General features: G+C 51.3%; 2 pseudogenes; both read right to left on the reverse strand.

The window, feature by feature from the left end:
• Positions 1-2,976: 2,976 nt before the first annotated feature.
• On the reverse strand, positions 2,977-3,986 carry LOC142076459 (histone H2A.V-like; annotated as a pseudogene).
• A 20,673-nt stretch (positions 3,987-24,659) lies between these two features.
• LOC142076463 (histone H2A.V-like) lies at positions 24,660-25,587 on the reverse strand (annotated as a pseudogene).
• Positions 25,588-27,145: the final 1,558 nt, after the last annotated feature.

Raw genomic sequence — 27,145 nt, forward strand, 5'->3', positions numbered from 1 at the left:
TTTTTGGGGTATCAACCCTCATTTGTAAGTTGCAAGCCCCACTTCTAATGTCCAAAGACTCATCTTAAGGACCCAGAGCATCGCTTTGAAGGCCCAGAGTCTGACTGTGAAGGTCCAAAGTGTCATTTCCAGAGGGCAAACCCTTATTTACAAGTTAATTTCAGGGACCAAGGCCTCATTTTTAGGAGACAGACTGCAATTCTGAAGGCCCAAATCCTCCTCTTCAGCCTCCAAAGATGCGTTTTTAGCGTGCAAAGCCTTAGGTTTTGGTACCAAAGCATCATTTTAGGGCACAAAACCAGATTTGAGGGTTCAAAGTCTCGTTTTCATTTTCAAAGCCTGATTTGTAGGGCCCAAAGCCTCATTTGTAGGGCCCAAAGCTTTGATTCTAGGGTCCAAACCCTCCTTTTTTAGGCTCCAAGCCCTCCTTTTTTTAAAGCTGCAAGCCCTCCTTTTTTTAAAGCTGCATGCCCTCCTGTTTTTTAGGCTCGATACCCTCCTTTTTCAGGGGTCCAAGCCCTCTTGGTTCTTTTAGGCTGCAAGCCCTCAAGGTTTTTTTTGGCACGATTACCCTCCTTTTTTTAGTCTGCAAGCCCTCCTGGTTTTTTTAGGCTCGATTACCCGCCTTTTTTTCAAGCTGCAAACCCGCCTTTTTTGCAGGCTCCAAACCCGCCTGTTTTTTAGGCACGATTACCCGCCTTTTTTTTAGGCACGATTGCCCTCCTTTTTTTAGGCACGATTGCCCTCCGCAGGATTACCCTCCTTTTTTTTAGGCTCCAAGCCCTCCTTTTTTTTAGGCTGCAAGCCCTCCTGGTTTTTTTAGGCTCTAAGCCCTCCTTATTTTTAGGCTGCAAGCCCTCCTTTTATTAGGCTGCAAACCTTCCTTTCCTGAGGACCAAGCCCCCCTTTTTTAAGGTCCAAGCCCGACTTTTTTAGGCTCGTTATCCTCCTTCGTTTAGGCTTGCTATCCTCCTTTTTCAGAGGTTGAAGCCCCCCTGGTTTTTTCAGGCTGCAAGCCCTCCTGGTTTTTTTAGGTTGCAAAGCCTTAGGTTTTGGTACCAAAGCATCAGTTTAGGGCACAAAGCCTGATTTGAGGGTTCAAAGTCTCGTTTTCATTTTCAAAGCCTCATTTGTAGGGCCCAAAGCCTCATTTGTAGGGCCCAAAGCTTTGATTCTAGGGTCCAAACCACCGAGGCGAAGGGCTCCGGAGCATCGCATCGCGCGGGGGGACCCTTCCTGAAGCGGCAAAACCGCCAAGGCAAAAACCGCCAAGGCAAAAGCGCAGGGAGAGAGAGAGGCTGCCCCAGCCCCCTCCCCCGAGCCGGGGCAGTGAGCTCCCGCCGAGCGGCAGCTCTGACTCAGCGCGGGCGGGGGGGACGGCGGTCGTTTAAAACCCGGGGTACCCGCCGTTTCAGAGAAGCCACCGAGGCGAAGGGCTCCGGAGCGGAGCATCCCGCCAGGGGACCCTTCCTGAAGCGGCAAAACCGCGGCAAAAACCGCCAAGGCAAAAGCGCAGGAGCGAGAGGCTGCCCCAGCCCCCTCCCCCGAGCCGGGGAGCGAGCTCCTGACGAGCGGCGGCTCTGACTCAGCGCGGGCGGGGACAGGCGGGACGGCGGCCAAACCCCCTCAGGTACAGGAGCAGCCCCCAGGGAGCGCGAGCGACCCGGAGCGCGGCGAACAGGGCGGGCAAACAGGGCGTGGCGCCTCAGGTGGGGCGGGCAGTGCGGGCGGGCAGGGCGCAGCCCCCCCCAGGCTCTAGAGGTGAGCTCAACTCGTGGTCGTCGCCCTCCCAGAAGAGGACCCGGCCATGGTTTCCACTCGATGGCCAAAAGCCATCGCCAGAAGAAACGCGTTTTATCCCCTTCCCCCTTCGAACCTCGGTTAAATCCCTCTCGATGAGCCCCGCCAACTCATAGGCGAGAATCCTTTTCCCCCTGTGAGACAGCTGAACTCCGTCCGTCGCCAGCAGCCCCGGTGCCGTGTAAACCTCCCCATGGTCAAAGCAGCCAAAATTTTGCCGATGGCACCAGCCCCTGAGCCACGTGTTGATCCGATGAGTTTTCTGTTCCCTTCAGTATTCCTCCCTGCCACTGAAGGGATCGAGGAAAACACCACCTGTGCTCCCGATCCTTCCACCAGTTGCCCCAGCGCCCTGAAGTCCCTTTTTATCGCTTCGGGACTTCTCCCTGCAACCTCCTCACTGCCAGCCTGTATAACCAGTAGCGGGTAGTGATTGGAGGGCTGTACCAGACTGGGGAGCTTCCTAGTAATGTCCTTCACCCGGGCCCCAGGGAGGCAGCAGACTTCCCTGTGGGATGGGTCCGGCCGACAAATTGGGCCCTCCGTCCCCCTCAGAAGGGAATCACCTAGGACAATTACCCTCCTTTTTTTCTTAGCGGAGGCAGTCGTCATGCGTGGGGCTGACTGCCTCGTCTCGGGCAACCCCCTGGGTGGGCCTTCATCTGCGTCCTCGTTTGTCTGGCCCTCAAGTTCCAGGGCCCCATATCTGTTCTGTAAGGGCAACTGGGAAGGTTGGGGTGAGGGAGGCCGGGCGGGGGTTCGCCTGGCGCCCCGAGCAGGGACCTGTGTCCATTCCCCCCCCCCCCGTCGTCGCCTGGGTCCCCTCCTTCTGCCTGGTGGCAAGAGGGCGGGGGATCCTCCGCTTCTTGTGGAGCCTCCACTTGCTGCCCTTGCCTCAAGGACGGCAGGGTGCGGCTCCACCAATCTATCTCCCTCTCACACTCCCTGATACTCCTTAACCTCTCCACCTCCTCCTTCAGCTCTGCCACCAGGCTGAGCAGATCATCCACCTGGTCACAGCGCACACAGGTGTTGTCTCTGCTGCCCTCCTGTACCAGGGACAGGCTCAGGCACTCCCTGCAGCCGGAGACCTGGACAGATGTATGTTTGCGTGGGGGCTCGGTCTGGGTCGCCACATTCCTTCTGGGGGTGGCCTTTGTTTTTTTTTTTTTAAATTAAAAAATGGTTTATCCCTTCCATTTTTGTATAAAACCCAGGGGAGCAGCCGAGCCCCTCGCCCACCGCCCCGACTGCCGCCCCCCCACAAGGTACAACTTTGCGTCAAACTTTGAATCTAAAGCCCATACCAATGTTTGCTACAGTCAATCGCCTATGCTCTTCCTTTGAACTATTCCTTAAAAAAAAATTCCACGTATCCCCAAGATTTCTTCTGTCCCAGGTACAGTACGACGACGGGAGGGAACGGGCCGCTTCCTTTGGCTTTTTTTTTCCCCCTCTATGCCATTTTTTGTTGTCCCTTCTTTCCAATTAGAGACTTGTGAATGTGCGGGATGACGCCTCCACCAGCAATGGTGGCTTTGGTCAGCGAATCCAACTCCTTGTCCCCGCGGATCGCCAGCTGCAGGTGACGGGGAGTGATCCGCTTGAATTTCGGATCCTTTGAGGCATTGCACGCCAGCTCCAGCACCTCGGCGGTGAGGTACTCCTGGATGGCGGCGCTGTAGACGGCTGCGGTGGCTCCCCCTCGCCCGTGGCTGGTGGGCCGAGCCTTTAAGTGCCTGTGGATCCGTCCCACGGGGAACTGCAGGCCGGCCCTCTGTGAGCGCGACACCGCCTTCGCCTTGGCTTTCCCGCTGTCCTTTCCCGCCTTACCACCAGCCATGGTGTCGGTGCCAGTGTCGGCGCCGCGCCTGTCCTCTGGTCCCGAGTCCGCGCTGGAGCCGCCTCAGGAGCCGCCATTCGTTGTGGATGAGCCTCCTCCACACCATCAATAGCTGAACTGAGCGGTGCCACAGAGAGGTCACTCTTGATAGCCCCGGGAATCCCTGGGAATTGAGGGAAACGTTCAGCATAACACCCTCGTTCTGCCTCCTTCGGGACACTGCTTGTGGCTTCAGGGTGGGTCTCCTCAGCGTCATCTAGCTAGGTTTTTGCGTAAACTCCTAGCAAGTGTTTGGGTGAGGGCCTTTCCCCGAGCTCAGGGCTCCCCTTTCTCACTCCTCCAGGCAGCCCCATTGTTAATGTTAATCTTAATCAACATTAATTTTTAAAGTGGTATCATCCTGTGTATAGCCCTCACCCAGAACTGGGTTAAAAGACCAGTTAATAAGAAACCAGAATGATGAAGCTAGTGAGTGGGTGTTTGATTGGAGGAGATCAAGATGTATGTGTTTTAATTTAAGAACACTATGGTGATAGATAGTTTGTTGTGGATTCTATATTGCTCGCTTCTGTAATTTTAAACAATGCAGATTTGTTGCTTAGAAGTTAGATAACTAACAGGTGTGTGTTTGTAATTGTGTGGAGTAGTAATTAATTATAAGCTGTGTGTTTTAGAGGTAGTGAGCTATGGAAACTCTAAACAAACGTGGTCCAAGCATGGCTTAGGGACAAATTGCGACCCTATAAGGTAAAAGAGGAAATAAGTTCATGAAGAGTTCACTACCCTGCCGACCACCAGAGCCCACCCGAGACCCCCAAGAAGACCCTAAAGGCTTTAGTGCGCATGTGTTTAAGATGATGTAATATTATAATTAGTTCTCGGAAATGTAATGAATATGTAACAAGGAAATTTAAATTATGTATGAGAAGCATGGATATAAACAGAAAGGTGACTAGACCAGGTGTGCTTGATTTGTGGCAAGTCCACCGAGCACCCAGGCCTGAATAAAACAATATCTCTCCTGAGCGTGTGGAATTGGTTACTTGCACGCCGGGCACGAATCCGCTTTTGGGACAACAGTTTTTGGCGACCCAGATGGGACTGCTGTGAAGCCTTGCCCGGATCGACTCGCCGGCTCTCGGTGGGGAGACCCTGCTCTCCGGACTCCAGCGCGCACCGACCTTTTGATCGGGGACTCCGTGAGTATTCTCCCCGACCAGAGCAGGTGAGCGACTCAACGGTGCAACGCTAAGGTAAATGAGATATTGTTCTGGAGTATAAAACTGTGCATGCATTTGGTAAGGAATTGTGGCCACAGGTAAAGAGGTATATTCATATGCGTTTGACAGTGACGACTGGAGTATATGAAGTTGTAGGCGCCAGGGGTAAACTGGTATATTCATATGCGTTTGACAGTGACGACTGGAGTATATGAAGTTGTGGTTAAGAACGTTCTTTTTTGGTAAAGATATGGGAGCTCAACCATCAAAAGTAACACCGTGTTCCCCCTTAGGATGCATCATTAAACATTGGGGAAAATTTGGGGGTGATCCTTTGAGAAAGGATAAATTAATTGAATATTGTACTAGATGGTGGCCAATGTATAAATTGGAAGATGAGGAAAAGGCCAGAATTGGGAACCTTGCAATATAATACTATTTTACAGTTAATGTTATTTTGTAGAAGACAAGGAAAATGGGATGAGGTACCTTATGTAGATTTGTTTTTTTCTTTGAGAAATGATCATGAAATTCGGAAAAAATGTAAGCTTTTAGATTCAGATTCTAATGTGATGATGATGATGATGGAAAATAAGGAACCAAAAGCGCAGTGTTGTTCTGCATGTAACATAGGAAAACGGTGTTTAAAACTAGGAGAAGAAGAGGAGGATACACAAATGTTAGTACCACCAAGTAAAAATGAAACTTCTGAAACCGAAGCAAGAGGAAGCAATACTTTTAGTCCGATAGCTGGCAGGACTAGAACCCAGCAAGGGTCTGTATTGTTAGCACCCCTTCGCCAGGCAGTGGGCCCAAGGGGGGAGCCAGTATTTGTGAAAGTACCATTTACAACTTCTGATTTAATGAATTGGAAAGAGTTAGCAGGATCATATAGAAAGAATTCTGAAAAGGAGTATAGACCTTTTCAAACAGTTATTGAAAATCATAATCCAAATTGGCAAGATATTAAAATTCTTACTCCTGAAGAAAAGAGGGTAATATTAGAAAAAGCAAATATAGAAAATGAGAGAATAAATGCAAAAGAAGATCCTGCTCATTTTATGTTAACTCAAGACCCAAACTGTAATCCTAATAGTAATGATGGGAAATTGATGATTAAACAGTATCAACAATTAATTTTGTATGGAGTAAAGAATGGAATACCCTGCCCAAAGAATTTGGCGAAACTGACTCAAATAATTCAAGGAAAAACAGAGGACCCATCCACCTTTTATGAATGATTATGTGAGGCAGCTAGGAAATGGACAGACTTAGATCCTGAGAGTGATAAAAATAGAGCAATATTTACTAGTTTGTTTGTAAGGCAAGCTGCTCCAGATATTCAAAAGAAATTGCAGAAAGTGGATGAAATTACAGGAATGACTATATTATAATAATAGGGAAGAGGAGGAAAAGAAAAATCAGGAAAAAGAAAAAATAAAAGCTAGGAAACAAAAAGCTGCTATTTTAGCAGCTGCTTTTGTAAATGCCCAAGGATCAGCTGGAGGAAGAGGCAGAAGATATTTGAGAGGTAGAGGTAGAGGGTATTTGAAAGGAAAAGGCAGAGGAGGTAGAGATATGTTTAAACAATATACCCCATTAGGATTTAATCAATGTGCTGTATGCAAGACATTGGAAGAGTGAGTGTCCAGAGAACAAAGAAGCAGTCATGACTCAGTCACAGCAGATACCACCTGAAGCTGATTTACTTATGATGGGAGGAGATTCTGAATGATGGGGACCGGGGGTAGAAAATGATATTTTCCCAGCTGAGCCCCTGGTTCCAGTAAAGCTGGGAGATGAAGTAGTTGATTTTTTAGTAGATACTGGAGCAAAATATTCTGTTATAAATACATGTAAAGGACCAATGAGTAAATTTAATGTATCTATTGTTGGGGTCACGGGAAAGAAGGAGATAAGGCCTTTTTTGAAACCTTTAAAATGTAAAATTGGAGGAAAAACACTGATGCATGAATTTTTATATATACCGGAATGCACCATGCCTCTCTTAGGACGGGATTTATTGAATAAATTGGGAGCACAAATTAACTTTAAAAAAGGAAAGATCCAAGTTCATTTTCCTGAAGCTAATGCCTGGCAAGCCCAAGTTTATTTATTACAGACAAACACAGATGAATCTGAAGAAATTCCAGAAGAGATTAAAGATGCAGTTTACCCTTTTGTTTGGGCAACAGAGAAACCAGGAAGAGCGAAAAATGTGGAACCGGTAAAAGTTGAATTGAAAACAGGAGCTCGACTGGTAAGAAAGAAACAGTATCCTATCAGTATAGAAACCAGAAAAGGTTTGGAACCAATAATAAATAATTTTCTTAAATACGGACTTTTAAGAGAATGTCAATCTGATTATAATACTCCTGTCCTTCCAGTGAAAAAGCCACATAACCAAGGATATAGGCTGGTTCAAGATTTAAGAGCGATAAACCAGTTAGTGGTGGACATTCATCCAATAGTCCCTAATCCATATACGTTGTTAACAACTATCAATGAATCAAATGCATATTTCTCTGTTATAGATTTGAAAGATGCTTTCTTTTGTATACCTCTGGAAGAAAACAGCCAAAAGATTTTTGCCTTTGAATGGGAAGATCCGTCGACTGGGAGGAGGACTCAGCTCTGCTGGACCGTGCTGCCACAAGGGTTTAAAAATAGCCCAACCATCTTTGGAGCAGCTCTGAATAAGGAACTGGAACAGTGGTCCGGTAAGGAAGATCAAATCACCCTCCTTCAGTATGTTGATGACATCCTATTGGGAGCAGATACTACTGAGATCTGCAAAGAAAAGACTGTTAGCCTCCTAAACTTTTTAGGAATGGCTGGCTACAGGGTGTCAGAGAAGAAAGCACAAATTGCAAAACAAACTGTAATTTATTTGGGATTTGAGATTTCCCAAGGACAGCGAAGATTGGGAAATGGTAGAAAAGAAGCCATTTGCAAGATGGCACCCCCTCAATCCAAAAGAGAGTTGAGAGGATTTTTAGGAAGGGCTGGATGGTGTCGCTTTTGGATTCCAAATTATGGTTTGATGGCAAAACCATTGTATGAGGCAACCAAAGGCCCTGAAGAAAATCCTGCCTCTTTAATGCCAAGGGAAAAAGAGAGTGATCTTAACCATGATTGTTTATAAGTCATTGAACAGGTGTATGCCAGCAGGCCAGATCTGAAAAATGTCCCTCTCCAAACTCCGGATGAAGAATTATTTACTGATGGAAGCAGCTTTGTTGTAAAAGGAGAAAGGAGAGCTGGTTATGCCGTGGTAACTTTAACTGAAGATCGAGAAGTAAAAGCATTACCTCCAAATACATCCGCCCAGAAAGCAGAAATTAGAGCCCTCACAAAAGCCTTAAATTTGGCTAAAGGTAAAAGAGTTAACATCTATACAGATTCTAAATATGCTTTTGGAGTTGTGCATGCTCATGGAGCAATATGGAAGGAGCGAGGACTTTTATCTGCTAGCGGTACCCCTATAAAATACGGAACCGAGATTTTGAATTTGTTGGAAGCAGTACAGAAACCTAAAGAAGTTGTGGTGATTCATTGTAAAGCTCATCAAAAAGGGGACTCAAAAGTAATACAAGGAAATCGAAAAGCAGATGAGGCTGCTAAACGTGTAGCATTAAATACTATGATTTATGTTTTAATTCCATCAAAAGAAATTCAGGTGGAATCCCCAAATTATAATGAGAAAGAAAATAAATTAGCTATGTTATTACATTGTAAGAAGAATGATCAAGGATGGTAGATAACTTCACAAGGACAATGTATAGTAACCCCTGAAATTATGAAGAAATTAATGGTCAAAACCCACGCTGAAACACATATGGGAGCAGAGGCAATGGTGGAATCAGTAAGACGATATGCGATAAGAACCAAAATGTTATTGATTGCTAAAAGTGTGAGTAATAAATGTGAGATTTGTCTTAGGAACAATCCGAAAATACAAATCCGACCCCCTCCTGGAGAGGTAAAAAGAGGCATAACTTCCGGTGAGTATTGGCAAATAGATTTTTCAGAGTTACCGCGATGTAACCAATACCGATATCTATTGATATTGGTAGATACCTTCTCTGGATGGCCGGAAGCTTTCCCGTGTCGAACCAACAAGGCAAAAGAGGTTGTAAAACATTTGTTGAAAGAAATAATTCCAAGGTTTGGAGTCCCTTTAGGAATATCCTCAGACAGAGGTACACATTTTGTAGCAGAGGTTGTTAAAAACATGAGTAAGACATTAGGGATTAAGTGGGATCTCCATACCCCTTGGAGACCTCAATCTAGTGGGCAGGTGGAAAGGATGAATCAAACATTGAAAAGACAAATTTCTAAAATATGTCAGGAAGCTCAGTTGAAGTGGATCGAAGCCTTACCACTTGCCTTGTTGAGAATTAGGGTGACCCCTAGAGCTAAAGAAAAAGTGAGTCCATTTGAAATTTTATATGGAAAACCTTATAGTGTTAATTTGACAGGAGGATCAGAACAAATGCATGTAATAGGAGAAAAAGTATTAACTGAATATCTTTTATCTTTGAGTAAGGTGTTGAATTCTTTGCATAAGTATGTCCTTTTGAAGACACCTTTACCTCTTGAATTTCCAGTACACTCATTTAATCCAGGGGATCAAGTTTATTTGCGAATGTGGAAGGACGACCCTCTTGGAGAAAAGTAGAAAGGACCTTTCCAGGTGCTGTTAACAACAAACACTGCTGTGAAACTGGAAGGAATAGATTCTTGGATTCATTATACGAGGATTAAAAAAATTCCACCTGGACTGTGGACATCTGTATTTAAGGAACCATTGAAGTTAACTTTGCGGCGTGTTCAATGAGATACTAGAGATGCTGCTAAATTAGTGTAACAATTTGATTATTGAACAGAATTAAATTAGAGAGAGAGGGAAGATGTGGAATGTGTTGTTGTTAATAATAACGATCAGTCAGATTGATTATTTTTGTTTGTGGTACTGATCGTTATTTTAATTATGATTACATGTTGTATGATTCAATTTGTATCTTTTTGTAGAAAGTAAGTATTATGAGACTCATGATGCTTAACATCATAAGTCTCAAAGGGGGGAATTGTTAATGTTAATCTTAATCAACATTAATTTTTAAAGTGGTATCATCCTGTGTATAGCCCTCACCCAGAACTGGGTTAAAAGACCAGTTAATAAGAAACCAGAATGATGAAGCTAGTGAGTGGGTGTTTGATTGGAGGAGATCAAGATGTATGTGTTTTAATTTAAGAACACTATGGTGATAGATAGTTTGTTGTGGATTCTATATTGCTCGCTTCTGTAATTTTAAACAATGCAGATTTGTTGCTTAGAAGTTAGATAACTAACAGGTGTGTGTTTGTAATTGTGTGGAGTAGTAATTAATTATAAGCTGTGTGTTTTAGAGGTAGTGAGCTATGGAAACTCTAAACAAACGTGGTCCAAGCATGGCTTAGGGACAAATTGCGACCCTATAAGGTAAAAGAGGAAATAAGTTCATGAAGAGTTCACTACCCTGCCGACCACCAGAGCCCACCCGAGACCCCCAAGAAGACCCTAAAGGCTTTAGTGCGCATGTGTTTAAGATGATGTAATATTATAATTAGTTCTCGGAAATGTAATGAATATGTAACAAGGAAATTTAAATTATGTATGAGAAGCATGGATATAAACAGAAAGGTGACTAGACCAGGTGTGCTTGATTTGTGGCAAGTCCACCGAGCACCCAGGCCTGAATAAAACAATATCTCTCCTGAGCGTGTGGAATTGGTTACTTGCACGCCGGGCACGAATCCGCTTTTCGGACAACACCATAGAATCATAGAATCATAGAATCATACAGGTTGGAAAAGACCTCTAAGATCATCGTGTCCAACCGTCAACCCAACACCACCATGCCCACTACACCATGTCCCTAAGGGCCTCATCTACACGTCTTTTAAATACCTCCAGGGATGGTGACTCCACCACTTCCCTGGGCAGCCTGTTCCAAGGCCTGACCACTCTTTCAGTAAAGAAATTTTTCCTAATGTTCAATCTAAACCTTCCTTGGCGCAACTTGAGGCCATTTCCTCTTGTCCTATCGCTAGTTACTTGGGAGAAGAGACCAACACCCACCTCGCTACACCCTCCTTTCAGGTAGTTGTAGAGCGCGATGAGGTCTCCCCTCAGCCTCCTCTTCTCCAGGCTAAACAACCCCAGTTCCCTCAGCCGCTCCTCATAAGACTTGTGCTCCAGGCCCTTCACCAGCTTCGTTGCCCTCCTCTGGACGCGCTCCAGCACCTCCATGTCCTTCTTGTAGTGAGGGGCCCAAAACTGAACACAGTATTCGAGGTGCGGCCTCACCAGTGCCGAGTACAGGGGCACGATCACCTCCCTATTCCTGCTGGCCACACTATTTCTGATACAGGCCAGGATGCCGTTGGCCTTCTTGGCCACCTGAGCACACTGCCGGCTCATGTTCAGCCGGCTGTCAACCAGTACCCCCAGGTCCTTTTCCTCTGGGCAGCTTTCCAGCCACTCTTCCCCAAGCCTGTAGCGTTGCATGGGGTTGTTGTGGCCCAAGTGCAGGACCCGGCACTTGGCCTTGTTGAATCTCATACAGTTGGCCTCAGCCCATCGATCCAGCCTGTCCAGGTCCCTCTGCAGAGCCTTCCTACCCTCCAGCAGATCAACACTCCCGCCCAACTTGGTGTCGTCTGCAAACTTACTGAGGGAGCACTCGATCCCCTCGTCCAGATCATTGATGAAGATATTGAACAGGACCGGCCCCAAAACTGAGCCCTGGGGAACACCGCTCGTGACCGGCCGCCAACTGGATTTAACTCCGTTCACCACAACTCTCTGGGCTCGGCCGTCCAGCCAGTTTTTTACCCAGCGAAGAGTGTACCTGTCTAGGCCGTGAGCCGCCAGCTTCTCTAGGAGAATGCTGTGGGAGACAGTGTCAAAGGCCTTACTGAAGTCCAAGTAGACCACATCCACTGCCTTTCCCTCATCCACTAGGCGGGTCACCTGGTCATAGAAGGAGATCAGGTTGGTCAAGCAGGACCTGCCTTCCATGAACCCGTGCTGGCTGGGCCTGATCCCCTGGTTGTCCCGGACATGGCTCGTGAGCACCCTCAAAACCAACCGCTCCATGATCTTCCCCGGCACCGAGGTCAGGCTGACCGGCCTGTAGTTCCCCGGATCCTCCTTCCGGCCCTTCTTGTAGATGGGAGTCACATTGGCGAGCCTCCAGTCGTCCGGGACTTCCCCAGTTAACCAGGACTTCTGGTAAATGATGGAGAGCGGCTCGGCAAGCTCCTCCGCTAGCTCCCTCAGAACCCTCGGGTGGATCCCATCCGGCCCCATAGACTTGTGAACATCCAGGTGGCATAGCAGGTCATGAACTTCATCCTCTTGAATTATGGGGGGTTTATCCTGCTTGTCGTCCCTGTCTTCCAGCTCAGGGGGCTGAGTACCCTGAGGATAACCATTCTGACTACTAAAGACTGAGGCAAAGAAGGCGTTGAGTACCTCAGCCTTTTCCTCATCCTTGGTGGCAACGTTCCCCCCCGCATCCAATAGAGGATGGAGATTCTCCTTGGCTCTCCTTTTGTCATTAACATACTTATAAAAGCATTTTTTGTTGTCTCTCACGACAGTGGCCAGGTTGAGTTCTAGCTGGGCTTTTGCCTTTCTAATTTCCTCTCTGCACGACCTAACGCGATCCCTGTACTCTTCCTGAGTTGCCTGACCCTTCCTCCACAAGTGATAAACTCTCCTTTTTTCCCTGAGTCCCAGCCAGAGCTCCCCGTTCAGCCAGGCCGGTCGCCTTCCCCGCCCGTACTTCTTGCGGCACATGGGGACAGCCCGCTCCTGCGCCTTTAAGACTTCCTTCTTGAAGAACGTCCAGCCTCCCTGGACCCCTTTGCCCTTCAGGACCGTCTCCCAAGGGATCCTCTCGACCAGTGTCCTGAGCAGGCCAAAGTCCGCCCGCCGGAAGTCCATGGTAGCGGTTTTGCTGGCCCCCCTCTTTACTTCACCAAGTATCGAAAATTCTACCATTTCATGGTCGCTAAGCCCAAGCCGGCCTCCGACCACCACATCTCCCACCAGCCCTTCTCTGTTCGTGAACAGCAGGTCAAGCGAGGCATCTCCCCTGGTGGGCTCGCTTACCAGCTGCGTCAGGAAGTTATCCTCCACACACTCCAGGAACCTCCTCGACTGTTTCCTCTCTGCCGTGTGGTATTTCCAGCAGACATCCGGAAAGTTGAAGTCCCCCACAAGAACAAGGGCTAGCGACTGGGAGACTTCTGCCAGCCTCTGGTAGAATATTTCGTCTGCCTCCTCTTCCTGGCCAGGTGGTCTATAACAGACCCCCAGCAGGATATCTGCCTTGTTGGCCTTCCCCCTCATCCTTACCCACAAGCACTCGACCTCGTCATCACTATCATTGAGCTCTAGACAGTCGAAGCATTCCCTAACATACAGGGCTACTCCACCGCCTCTCCTTCCTCGCCTGTTCCTTCTGAAAAGCTTATAGCCGTCCATTGCAGCACTCCAATCGTGAGACTCATCCCACCACGTTTCCGTGATGGCGACTAAGTCATAGCTACCCCGCTGCACAATGGCTTCCAGCTCCTCCTGTTTGCCGCCCATGCTGCGTGCATTGGTATAGATGCACTTGAGCTGGGCTGCCGATTTCTCCCCCGACAATGGCGTGCGGACCCTAGGCTCTTCTCTAGAGAGCCTGGTTTTATCCCCGTCCCCCTTCGAATCTAGTTTAAAGCCCTCTCGATGAGCCCGGCCAACTCACACGCGAGAATCCTTTTCCCCCTGCGAGACAGCTGAACTCCGTCCGTCGCCAGCAGGCCCGGTGCCATGTAAACCTCCCCGTGGTCAAAGAAGCCAAAATTCTGTTGATGGCACCAGCCCCTGAGCCACGTGTTGATCCGATGAGTTTTCCTGTTCCTTTCGGTGTTCCGCCCCGCCACTAAAGGGATCGAGGAAAAAACTACCTGTGCTCCCGATCCTTCTACCAGTCGCCCCAGCGCCCTGAAGTCCCTTTTGATCCCTTCGGGACTTCTCCCTGCAACCTCCTCACTGCCAGCCTGTATAACCAGTAGCGGGTAGTAATCGGAGGCCTGCACGAGACTAGGGAGTTTCCTAGTAATGTCCTTCACCCGGGCCCCAGGGAGGCAGCAGACTTCCCTGTGGGATGGGTCCGGCCGACAAATTGGGCCCTCGGTCCCCCTCAGAAGGGAATCACCAATGACAATTACCCTCCTTTTTTTCTTAGCGGAGGCAGTCGTAATTTGTGGGGCTGGCTGCCTCTCCTCGGGCAACCCCCTGGATGGGCCTTCATCTTCGTCCTCGTTCGTCTGGCCCTCAAGTTCCAGAGCCCCGTATCTGTTGTGTAGGGGCAGCTGGGAAGGTTGAGGCGAGGAAGGCCGGCCGGGGGTTCGCCTGGCGCCCCGAGCAGGGACCTGTGTCCATTCCCCTCCGTCGCCTGGGTCTCCTCCTTCTGCCTGGTCACCATCTGTCACCGCAGCTCTGGAGGACTTTGTGAAACCGGAGCAGCTGGATGGCGAAAACTGCTTTAAGTGCAGCCAGTAAGATGATTTCTAACGACATATTAGTACTAGATCCTGCGTGAAGGTGCTGCATGTCATCACGCATGTTAGCTTTTCCCGAAGGCTTCATGCACAATAATCATAGAATCATAGAATCATTAAGGTTGGAAAAGACCCGTAAGATCATCGAGTCCAACCGTCAGCCCAACACCACGATGCCCACTAACCATGTCCCTAAACGCCACATCTACACATCTTTTAAATACTTCCAGGGATGGTGACTCAGCTGCTTCCCTGGGCAGCCTGTTCCGATGCTTGACTGCTATTTCAGTAAAGAAATGTTTCCTAATGTCCAATCTAAAGCTCCCTTGGCGCAACTTGAGGCCATTTCCTCTCGTCCTATCGGTAGTTACTTGGGAGAAGAGGCCAACAGCCACCTCGCTACAACCTCCTTTCAGGTAGTTGTAGAGAGCGATGAGGTCTCCCCTCTTCTCCAGACTAAACAGTCCCAGTTCCCTCAGCCGCTCCTCACAAGACTTGTTCTCCAGACCCTTCACCAGCTTCGTTGCCCTTCTCTGGACAATGAGACGCAGCTTTTTTTTAACCTGGCCTTATGGTACTGAATAGCCTTAAAATAGCGTAAGGATGTGTGAGACATGAAAGCTTGTGTGGCCTTCTGGCGGGGAAAAAGGCTGCATTTCAGGGTGCATTTCAGCACTTGGCTCTGTGCTTGGTTTCAAGGTGTGACAAGATGGTTGCCGCCTCCAAGAGGTTTACAATCCATCGTGTGCCCAAGGTTCTCACGGTGTGTCTGAAAAGGTTTGACGATTTCACCGGCAGGAAATCTTTTGACACTTTCTGGTCATTTTAATGTTCAAGTAGACTTTAGAACATATCAAATCCTTTAAAACACCCTCTCACATAGATACCTTCCTCTTTAGATGTCTTAAAAAATAATAAAATATATAGCTTTTAACTCCACAGCCATAGACATAACATGCGAGGTGTAGGCATTTAGCACTCCATGCTCGTGTTTTTCTTTCTCTCTTGCAGTCCTTTATGTCTGTGCAGGCCCCTGTTGCTCAACCTCTGCCATGTTGAGTTTTAGCCTTTGGGTTTTTAAATACAGATTTAGCAATGGAGGTTTGTGCAGGCTTGTCTCCACTCTGCTCAGTGTTGGCAGTTTTATCTTCTGTCTGGCTGCCAAGAAACCCCATGTTCCCCAAGGTGCGTACGCAACTGGAGCGCAACTTTCTCTTCCTGGAGCAGCAGGTTTCCCAAAGCATGCGCTCTTTCACAAGCTGGCCATGTTGGGTTTTTCGTGTTCCCTTCCGGGATGAGGAGACTTCCCGTGGGAAGACGAGCATGTACTCTGCTCTGGCAGAGCTGCTTTGGCCGAGAACAGTTTCCTGCCACCCAAAGCATCACGTGTTGAAGGCTATTTCGTGTAGTATTTCAGGATCGTTTCTGAGCCCTCTTGGTCTCTCCGTAGGTTGTAGAATATCCCGAGTACTTGGATCTTCGCCCATACACCTCTCAGACAGCTGGAGAACCGCTCCCCTACGCCTTATACGCTGTCCTGGTGCATAGCGGTGACAGCTGTCATGCAGGACACTATTTCTGCTACACAAAGGTATAGAGCCACTTCCTTCCTAAGAAGGGGAAAATGTGTGCTTGGGAAGACCAACTTTCACGGCAGTTTTACTCGTTGCCAAGGTGAGAAGGTCTCCTTCCCGGCTGCATTGGATTTGTTTTGACGTCCTCTTGGTTCTGCAGTTTTCTGCCCGTTTTGGGGGAGAAACCATGCAGTTCATCTCCAGATATCGATGCCTTTCTTCGCAGGCCAGCAACGGACTGTGGTACAAGATGAACGATGAGTCTGTGGTTCTTCAGGACATGGACACAGTTCTCAGGCAGCAAGCTTACCTACTCTTTTATGTCAGGTAATAACAAGGAATGAAATGTGTTTAGAATAAGTTTCCTTTCCTAGTTTTGCTGCCTGTCTTCTCGTCCTCCGGAGTGTTTGCCTTTCTGTCCCAGGAGACCGTTACTCCCTGCATCACTCGCTCCTCTCGAATCTGAACTACCCCAGGTCAATCACTGTTTTTCCCTCCTGGGCTTCAGGCTGCCGCCCTGGTGTAAACTGTTACTTGTCTGCTGTCTGAAGGTGGCTGATGTAGAGAAGAGCGCTTCAAGGGGGCCTACAGGGAAGATGGGGAGGGCCTCGTTACCAGGGGGTGTAGTGATAGGGCGAGGGGTAACGGCTTTAAACTGAAGGAGGGAAGACGTGGATTAGATATGAGGAAGAAGTTCTTTACAGTGGGGGTGGTGAGACACTGGAAGAGGTTGTCCAGAGAAGTTGTGGATGCCCCGTCATCCCTGGCAGTGTTCAAGGCCAGGCTGGATGGGGCTTTGAGCAACCGGATCTAGGGGAAGGTGTCTCTGCCGGTGGCAGAGGAGTTGGAACTAGATGATTCCTTCCAACCCAAACCATTCTGTTTCTATGAAATGGAGGCCGTAGGGGGGATAAAGACGAGGTCTTGCTCCGACAGGGGCGGACCTGCTGGGAAGACCCCAATCGAGTTTCCCTTTTGTAGCCTTGGTTACGTCTTCTCTCCGTCGTAGAAACGGCTCCAAGAAAATGACAGGCTGGGACTGAACCCCAGAGGAGGCTGCAAGAACAGCCTTAAATGGCGATCGCTCTTTGTTTCTCCAGGCGTTCTGATCTGAAAATTGGAGAAAGGGCTTCTTCCTCAGCGGTACCATCATATGCCCGTTCTGTCCTCAGTCAGTGGGCGGCCGACAGCAAGCAGGTGGGTTCTGTGGGACCGCAGGGTCTGCCTCGTAGGACTAAGGTAACTCTGGGGGGTGGGTCAGGGCACCAGCTGGACAGTGGATTTCTTTCTGGGATCTTGGCGTTGCTCGCTTTTCCCTCCCACGCTGCAGCTTGCTTCCCAGCCGCAACGCTGCTCCCTCTCAAAGCATCCCACCTAGCTCCATCCCATTTGTCCGCCTTTGGCCCTCCTGCCTTTGCAGCTCTCCAGGAGAGCCTTTGGGAGGCCCTTAGCTGTCCCCTCAGAGAGCTTCTGGGGTTTCCCCGCTGTTCTGGTCCTCTCAGGAGGAAAGGGCAGGACCTTTTCACAGCTCTCTTTGCAGGACATGGCAGTGGGCACGCAGGACTCTCCGGAGGACAGAAGCTCCTCCGCAACAGCCAGCACAAGCCAGCTAACCTGGGCAGGTGCACGGGAGGCATCTGCAGGCTGGCCGTGCCCCATCGGGCCAGGCAGGCTCAGCATCATGGCCTTGTGCTTGCATCGCTTCTTCTGCAGCTGCGTAAGGCTGGTGTCCAGAAGGAAAGCTGCGTGCCCGGTCTGCTGTCAGCCATGTGACCGTGTGCCGCACACCGAGCAGGAAGAGAGCAGCAAAGAGGAGCACGGATTCAGCCCTCCCTCCCGCTGCCAGAGGAACGGTGCCAGGGAGAGGGCCCACAACAGATCCCCGCGGCGGGGCAATGATCTCTGCAGCCGGTTCATGGACACCACGGACTACGACCACTCAGCAGGGAAAAAGAGGAGAACTTGTCCTCCAAGTGGTGAGCACGCTTCCAGGGATGACGCAGCTCCAGGGCCCGCCAACGGCATCTCCCAGTCGGCTCCCGCACCCAGGGCTGCTCAGGAGCAAACCCTGCCAGTGCAGAGAGAGCAGAGCGGATCCCTGCGGCAGGGCTATGATCTCCGCAGACCGTTTGTGGACACCGCAGGCTGTGACCCCTCAGCAGGGAGGAGGAGGAGGGTTTCAGCGCAAAGTGAAAGGTGAACGTCAGACAAACACTCGGGGCGCTGCGGTGGTGGCGGGAACAGACTGCGACCCTGGATGAGGGAAGAGCACAGCGTCTGACTCCTGCAATGCCGGGGAGGAGGAGGAGGAGGAGGAAGAAGAATCCAGGAAGCACCAAAAGTGCCCCCGGCAGGCACCAAGCTGCACAAAGGGCACCAGCAGCCCGCCCTGTCCCTCCTCCCAGTGCTGCCTCTGGCCAGGAAGAGCTCAGAGAGACCTTCCAGAGCGTTGGCCGGCTCTGCCGCCTGGCCCGCCTGCCCACGGGTCCCTCCAGGAAGAGCTTTGGGATCGCCTTGCGTAAACAACACTCATGTGGTACCAACAGTCAGAAGAGCCAAAGCCAGAATTAAAAACACTTGTTGGCCTTGCACGTGTCATTTAGGGGGGGTTTTGTTCTCTGTAGGTTTTGAGGCAATCGGTGGAAATAGCCAGTGTGGGAGGTTTATGTTGCGGGATTTTGAAAGCAGCGTGCTTGCATGTGCCCATCTTGCCGTCTCTTCTTTTTAAATATGGAGTTCAAGTCACTCGAACGGAAACGGGCTGGACAAGGCGACGGCGAGCGGGACTGAAAACCGGCTGAACGGCCGGGCCCAGAGGGTGCTGCTCAGTGGCACCAAGTCCAGGGCGAGGCCAGTAACGAGCGGTGTTGCCCAGGGGTCAGTCTTGGGTGCGACCCCGTTTCACATCTTCCTTCATTAATTAATGGTCTGGGTGATGGGGCAGAGCGCACCCTCGGCAAGCTGGCAGATGACACCAGACCAAGAGGAGTGGCGCTTAGGCCAGGGGGTCGTGCTGCCATCGCGAGGCACCTGGGCAGGCTGGAGAGATGGGCTGACAGGGAGCTCGTGCAGTTCAGCAAGGGGAAGTGCCAAGGGTGCTGTGCGGGTGAGGAGCACCGGCACAGGCTGCCCGGGGAGCTTGTGGAGTCTCCATCCTTGGAGGTGTTCCACAGCTCTCTGGACATGGTCATGGACAACCGGCTGCAGGTGGCCCTGCTTGAGCAGGGGGGTGACTGGACCAGGTGACTTCACCCTCCAGGTGACCTCCCGGCCAGCCTCAGGTAGCCGGTGATTCTGTGAAATGGGTGCCCAGAAGAGGATCCAGCCGCCAACGCTGTCCCCCTCAGGCAGCCATCGACAGCTCCACCAGGCAGCGGCAGCCCGTGGAGAGGAGCCCAGCCGGAGCAGGCTCCTGGCAGGAGCTGCAGCCCCTGGAGAGGAGCCCAGGCAGCAGCAGGTTCTCTGGCCGGAGCTGCGGCCCGTGGGGCCCAGGCGGGAGCAGGGGAACGGCGTGAGGAGGATGGGGCGGCAGAGACGAGGCGCTGTGGGCCGCCCGCAGCCCCATTCCCTGTCCCCCTGCGCCGCTCGGCGGGGAGAGGGGGCCGAGGAGTCGGGAAGGGAGGAGGGAGGCTGAGCCTGGGAAGAGCGGGGCCAAAGCATCCAGCGCATCCTGTTCAGTGCCCAAAGCCGCCTTTCTGGGGCTGAAATGCTCAGTTTTCGGGTCCCAACCTGTCTTTTGTGACCCATGGCCTTTCTTAGGGCCCGCGGTTCCCTTTCGAGGGGCTAAACCCGAAGGGCGGAGCTGGTCACCTGGCAACATCTGCCGGAAGTCCGTGGGAGAGGTCCCAGGACAGCCAATGGCATTTGAGGAGGTGGGGGCAAGGCCTGTGATTGCTCTGTAGCCAGAGAGCCAATCAGAGGAAACAGAACCGCGGGGAAGGGCGGGCAGTAGTGGTGGGGGGTGTGGCTTCTCAGGCAGCCAATAAGAGAGAGCATCACCTCAAGGGAGGGTGGGCCTGAAACCAGGGCAGAGTGACAGCCCCAGGCAGCAATCGGAGGCCATCAGCTCAAGTGAAGGGCGGGCACTGCAGCACAGCAGCCTGACCGCCTGGGGCCAATCAGAGGCAGCATCCCCTCAGGGGAGGAGACTGACAGCCCTCCCGACCTATGCCGGCGAAGGCGGATCTGAGAAGAAGGCGGGCTCCGGCGGCAGCCAGCCCGAGCTTCAGCATGGCGCACATGGGGCCCGCCCAGAGGCCGAGCAGCCCCAGGCCCAGGGCCCCTCTTCCCCCCGTCCACCCCCTCTCTCCCGTGCCCCTCTCCCCGGCCGCCCCCATGTTCTGGACCCCCCCGACTCCATGGGAGCCCCCGGCTCACAGAGAGTCAGTGTCCCGTGGCCGTGCCGCTAGACGGCAGCCATGGGCCACCGGGCTTCTCGCCGCCATCGCCTCTGGCATCCGACCGACGGTGACGAGGACATGACGGTGAGGCCGCCAGGGTGGGAGTGGGGTGCAGGAGGATGGGTGGGGGGTGATGCCTCTTGTGGGGCCGCCCGCCATCACCTCCCCCACACCCCCTCCCCGCAGCCCAAGGGACCCCGCAGCAGCCTGAAGGGTGGCGAGGAGGGGGAGGACGTGGCCGCCACCCAGCGTCTCCCCCCGAGATGGTGAGTTGAGCAGGGGGGGATGGCGGGGCGGGGGTCTGCCCCTGAAAGCAGGGGGGGTCCCAGGGTTGATGCGCTCCCCGCTTCTCTCCCCACAGCTGCTGCACATCATGTCCCACCTGCTGAGCCTGGGCCAGACCTGCCGCTACCTCCACGAGGTGTGCGACAGCGAGGCCGCCTGGCGCCACTTCTGACCCGGCAGCGCCCAGCTCTGCAGGAAGGCCGCCATCCTCAAGTGTGAGTCGGTGCCATTGTCCGGGGCGGGGGGTGGTAGAACATTTTTCCCCAGCGTCATTTGTAGAGTGCAAAGCTGTGTTTCTAGGCTTGAAAGCCTTGCTTTTGGGTCCCAAAGCCTCATTTTTAGGGTACAAACCCTCATTTATAGTTCCAAACTGTCCTTTTCAGGTTCCCAGGGCCCAGAGCCTTTGGTTATTTTTAAGGCCAAAAGACTGATTTTGAGGGTCCAAACCCTCATTTTTAGCTTCCAAAGCCTCCTTTTCAGGGAGCAACGCCTCATTTTTAGGAGGCAGTCTGCAATTTGGATGGCCCAAAGCCGCCTTTTGAGCTTTGAAAGGCCCATATTTGGAGTGCAAAGCCTTAGCGTTTGGTACCAAAGCATCATTTTAGGGCACAACACCTAATTTCAGGGTTCAAAGCCTCAACTTCGTTTCCAAAGCCCCATTTCTAAGGCCCAAAGCCACATTCTCTAAGCCCGAAACCCTCCTTTTGAGGGTCCAAACTCTCATTTGGAAACTCTCATTTACAGGTCAAAGCCTCCATTGGAGTGCCCAAAGCCCTATTTTAGGGACCGAAGGTTCCCTTCTGGGGGCCAGAGAGGAACCAAGAAGTTCCCCTCCTTTGCGGGGTCAAAAGCCTCATTTGTGGCACCTCGGCTATCCTTCTTTGTGCCCAAAGCCTCCTGCTTAGGGCCGAAATCCTCATTTTTCAGGTCCCAACGTGTCTTTTGTGACCCGTAGTTTTTTTTTAGGGCCCACAGTTTTACTTAGAGGGTCTAAACCCTCATTTTTTAGGGAAGAAAGCTTTGTTTTAGGGTCTAAAGCTATCTTTAGAGTGTCCAAAGCCGCGTTTTACTTTGCAAAGCCTTTGGTTTGGCTTCCAGCGCCTCATTTTTATGGTCCAAAGGCTCAGCTGTAGTTTGCAAAGTCTCCTTTTCGGAGCCCAGGGCTGCATTTTTCCTTGCCGAAGCCTCATTTTCAGGCTCCTAACCAGCATTTTTAGGATCCAGCCAGTTGGTTTCAGGTTCCAAGCTGCATCTTGAGTGTCCAAACCCTCCTTTTTATGGTCCAAACCCCCTCTCTTAGGGCCCAAAGCCTCATTTGGAGAGTCCAAAGCTTTGATTCTAGGGTATAAACCCTCCTTTTTGGGGTATCAACCCTCATTTGTAAGTTGCAAGCCCCGCTTCTAATGTCCAAAGACTCATCTTAAGGACCCAGAGCATCACTTTGAAGGCCCAGAGTCTGACTGTGAAGGTCCAAAGTGTCATTTGTAGAGGGCAAACCCGTATTTACAAGTTATTTTCAGGGACCAAAGCCTCATTTTTAGGAGTCAGACTGCAATTCTGAAGGCCCAAATCCTCCTCTTCAGCCTCCAAAGATGAGTTTTTAGCGTGCAAAGCCTTACGTTTTGGTACCAAAGCATCATTTTAGGGCACAAAACCTGATTTGAGGGTTCAAAGTCTCGTTTTCATTTTCCAAGCCTGATTTGTAGGGCCCAAAGCCTCATTTGTAGGGCCCAAAGCTTTGATTCTAGGGTCCAAACCCTCCTTTTTTAGGCTCCAAGCCCTCCTTTTTTTAAAGCTGCAAGCCCTCCTTTTTTTAAAGCTGCAAACTCTCCTGTTTTTTAGGCTCGATACCCTCCTTTTTCAGGGGTCCAAGCCCTCTTGGTTCTTTTAGGCTGCAAGCCCTCAAGGTTTTTTTTGGCACGATTACCCTCCTTTTTTTTAGTCTGCAAGCCCTCCTGGTTTTTTTAGGCTCGATTACCCGCCTTTTTTTCAAGCTGCAAACACGCCTTTTTTGCAGGCTCCAAACCCGCCTGTTTTTTAGGCACGATTACCCGCCTTTTTTTTAGGCACGATTGCCCTCCTTTTTTAGGCACGATTGCCCTCCGCAGGATTACCCTCCTTTTTTTAGGCTCCAAGCCCTCCTTTTTTTTAGGCTGCAAGCCCTCCTGGTTTTTTTAGGCTCTAAGCCCTCCTTATTTTTAGGCTGCAAGCCCTCCTTTTATTAGGCTGCAAACCTTCCTTTCCTGAGGTCCAAGCCCCCCTTTTTTAAGGTCCAAGCCCGACTTTTTTAGGCTCGTTATCCTCCTTCTTATACGCTTGCTATCCTCCTTTTTCAGAGGTTGAAGCCCCCCTGGTTTTTTCAGGCTGCAAGCCCTCCTGGTTTTTTTAGGTTGCAAAGCCTTAGGTTTTGGTACCAAAGCATCAGTTTAGGGCACAAAGCCTGATTTCAGGGTTCAAAGTCTCGTTTTCATTTTCAAAGCCTCATTTGTAGAGCCCAAAGCCTCATTTGAAGGGCCCAAAGCTTTGATTCTAGGGTCCAAACCACCGAGGCGAAGGGCTCCGGAGCGGAGCATCGCGCGGGGGGACCCTTCCTGAAGCGGCAAAACCGCGGCAAAAACCGCCAAGGCAAAAGCGCAGGGAGAGAGAGGCTGCCCCAGCCCCCTCCCCCGAGCCGGGGAGCGAGCTCCCGCCGAGCGGCGGCTCTGACTCAGCGCGGGCGGGGACAGGCGGGACGGCGGCCAAACCCCCTCAGGTACAGGAGCAGCCCCCAGGGAGCGCGAGCGACCCGGAGCGCGGCGAACAGGGCGGGCAAACAGGGCGTGGCGCCTCAGGTGCGGCGGGCAGTGTGGGCGGGCAGGGCGCAGCCCCCCCCAGGCTCTAGAGGTGAGCTCAACTCGTGGTCGTCGCCCTCCCAGAAGAGGACCCGGCCATGGTTTCCACTCGATGGCCAAAAGCCATCGCCAGAAGAAACGCGTTTTATCCCCTTCCCCCTTCGAACCTCGGTTAAATCCCTCTCGATGAGCCCCGCCAACTCATAGGCGAGAATCCTTTTCCCCCTGTGAGACAGCTGAACTCCGTCCGTCGCCAGCAGCCCCGGTGCCGTGTAAACCTCCTTGTGGTCAAAGCAGCCAAAATTTCACCGATGGCACCAGCCCCTGAGCCACGTGTTGATCCGATGAGTTCTCTGTTCCCTTCAGTATTCCTCCCTGCCACTGAAGGGATCGAGGGAAACACCACCTGTGCTCCCGATCCTTCCACCAGTTGCCCCAGTGCCCTGAAGTCCCTTTTGATCGCTTCCGGACTTCTCTCTGCACCCTCCTCACTGCCAGCCTGTATAACCAGTAGCGGGTAGTGATCGGAGGGCTGTACCAGACTGGGGAGCTTCCTAGTAATGTCCTTCACCCGGGCCCCAGGGAGGCAGCAGACTTCCCTGTGGGATGGGACTGGCCGGCAAATTGGGCCCTCTGTCCCCCTCAGAAGGGAATCACCTAGGACAATTACCCTCCTTTTTTCCTTCCCGGAGGCAGTCGTCATGCGTGGGGCTGACTGCCTCGCCTCAGGCAACCCCCTGGGTGGGCCTTCATCTGCGTCCTTGTTTGTCTGGCCCTCAAGTTCCAGGGCCCCATATCTGTTCTGTAAGGGCAACTGGGAAGGTTGGGGTGAGGGAGGCCGGGCGGGGGTTCGCCTGGCGCCCCGAGCAGGGACCTGTGTCCATTCCCCCCCGTCGCCTGGGTCCCCTCCTTCTGCCTGGTGGCAAGAGGGCGGGGGATCCTCCGCTTCTTGTGGAGCCTCCACTTGCTGCCCTTGCCTCAGGGATGGTAGGGTGCGGCTCCACCAATCTATCTCCCTCTCACACTCCCTGATACTCCTTAACCTCTCCACCTCCTCCTTCAGCTCTGCCACCAGGCTGAGCAGATCATCCACCTGGTCACAGTGCACACAGGTGTTGTCTCTGCTGCCCTCCTGTACCAGGGACAGGCTCAGGCACTCCCTGCAGCCGGAGACCTGGACAGATGTGTGTTTGCGTGGGGGCTCGGTCTGGGTCGCCACATTCCTTCTGGCGATGGCCTTTTTTTTTTTTTTTTTTAAATTAAAAAATGGTTTATCCCTTCCATTTTTGTATAAAACCCAGGGGAGCAGCCGAGCCCCTCGCCCACCGCCCCGACTGCCGCCCCACCCACAAGGTACAACTTTGTGTCAAACTTTGAATCTAAAGCCCATACCAATGTTTGGTACAGTCAATCGCCTATGCTCTTCCTTTGAACTATTCCTTAAAAAAAAATTCCACGTATCCCCAAGATTTCTTCTGTCCCAGGTACAGTACGACGACGGGAGGGAACGGGCCGCTTCCTTTGGCTTTTTTTTTTCCCCCTCTATGCCGTTTTTTGTTGTCCCTTCTTTCCAATTAGAGACTTGTGAATGTGCGGGATGACGCCTCCACCAGCAATGGTGGCTTTGGTCAGCGAATCCAACTCCTTGTCCCTGCGGATCGCCAGCTGCAGGTGACGGGGAGTGATCCGCTTGACTTTCAGATCCTTTGAGGCATTGCCCGCCAGCTCCAGCACCTCGGCGGTGAGGTACTCCTGGATGGCGGCGCTGTAGACGGCTCCGGTGGCTCCCCCTCGCCCGTGGCTGGTGGGCCGAGTCTTTAAGTGCCTGTGGATCCGTCCCACGGGGAACTGCAGGCCAGCCCTCTGTGAGCGCGACACCGCCTTCGCCTTGGCTTTCCCGCTGTCCTTTCCCGCCTTACCACCAGCCATGGTGTCGGTGCCAGTGTCGGCGCCGCGCCTGTCCTCTGGTCCCGAGTCCGCGCTGGAGCCGCCTCAGGAGCCGCCATTCGTTGTGGATGAGCCTCCTCCACACCATCAATAGCTGAACTGAGCGGTGCCACAGAGAGGTCACTCTTGATAGCCCCGGGAATCCCTGGGAATTGAGGGAAACGTTCAGCATAACACCCTCGTTCTGCCTCCTTCGGGACACTGCTTGTGGCTTCAGGGTGGGTCTCCTCAGCGTCATCTAGCTAGGTTTTTGCGTAAACTCCTAGCAAGTGTTTGGGTGAGGGCCTTTCCCCGAGCTCAGGGCTCCCCTTTCTCACTCCTCCAGGCAGCCCCATCTGTCACCGCAGCTCTGGAGGACTTTGTGAAACCGGAGCAGCTGGATGGCGAAAACTGCTTTAAGTGCAGCCAGTAAGATGATTTCTAACGACCTATTAGTACTAGATCCTGCGTGAAGGTGCTGCATGTCATCACGCGTGTTAGCTTTTCCCGAAGGCTTCATGCACAATAATCATAGAATCATAGAATCATTAAGGTTGGAAAAGACCCGTAAGATCATCGAGTCCAACCGTCAGCCCAACACCACGATGCCCACTAACCATGTCCCTAAGCGCCTGTTTTAGAGTGGGTTTCGAGGATTCCTTTAGAAGTTGAGCACACATAGACAGACTAGAAGGAAGGGGAAAAAAGCAAGCACTTTATTAAATATAATCATGCATTACACTAAGGGTATTTAGCAAAGCGATTGTCTTACCAACCCGAGGCCCAGAAGAAAGATGAACCATCCGTACATTCTTGTATCGCCTTGTGCCATGAACTCAGCCCAGCAGTCGCTAGGTGCCAGCTTTACGTGGGCGTCCCCACGGAGGCAATGGTGACCTTGCTGTACACCGGCCCACTGTTCTTTGGGAAAATCCCGGTACTTATACATTTGCAAAGGAAACGGATTCCGACACACGTGGCCAGCGGGTGCCGAAACACGCCTCGATTGGAACATAGGGAGCCTATAGCACCTGAGCTCGCTGATCAGGCGCGCTGCATGAGCCATAGCCACCCCATCTATTGGTTCGTAGGCCTTGTTCACATGACATATTACCATAGTCCAACATTTACGTATTAACCTATACTCATGCCAACAGCACAATGTAACAAAGCAAGCAAAATTATACATATTTATATTTCTTCATTATTGCACGTTTCTCACATCCTTCACGTCCTCCCCTAACATTTTCTCAACCTTCCTTATCCTCCTGTATTCAGCATTTCCACACAATAGACAATAAACTGTCTATTTTCTATGCTGACTACGGTTTTCTCAGCTATCTATTTCTCACCCAGTGTCCATTCACGGACCAAAATCCCATCTTTTAACCCTTCCGTATACATGCCACTGCGTGGTCCGTGGTTGGAACACAACGATATTCTACCATTCGTACTACATGTTGGTGCAGTAAGGCATCAGTCATTTGTCGTATTAGTTGGATAATGCAAGGGACAAAACACATGATACATAGAAACACAAGACATAAAATAACAAAACCTAAAATGAGTTGTCGTAACCATGGCCACCCCCATGTCCATCCAGCAAAGGGGTTCCAACCTGTTTGTTCAACAAGTTGGTGATTCAGTCTTTGTAGCTCCTGTA

The sequence above is a fragment of the Calonectris borealis genome, unplaced genomic scaffold, assembly GCF_964195595.1.
Source record: "Calonectris borealis unplaced genomic scaffold, bCalBor7.hap1.2 HAP1_SCAFFOLD_50, whole genome shotgun sequence".
NCBI lineage: Eukaryota > Metazoa > Chordata > Aves > Procellariiformes > Procellariidae > Calonectris > Calonectris borealis.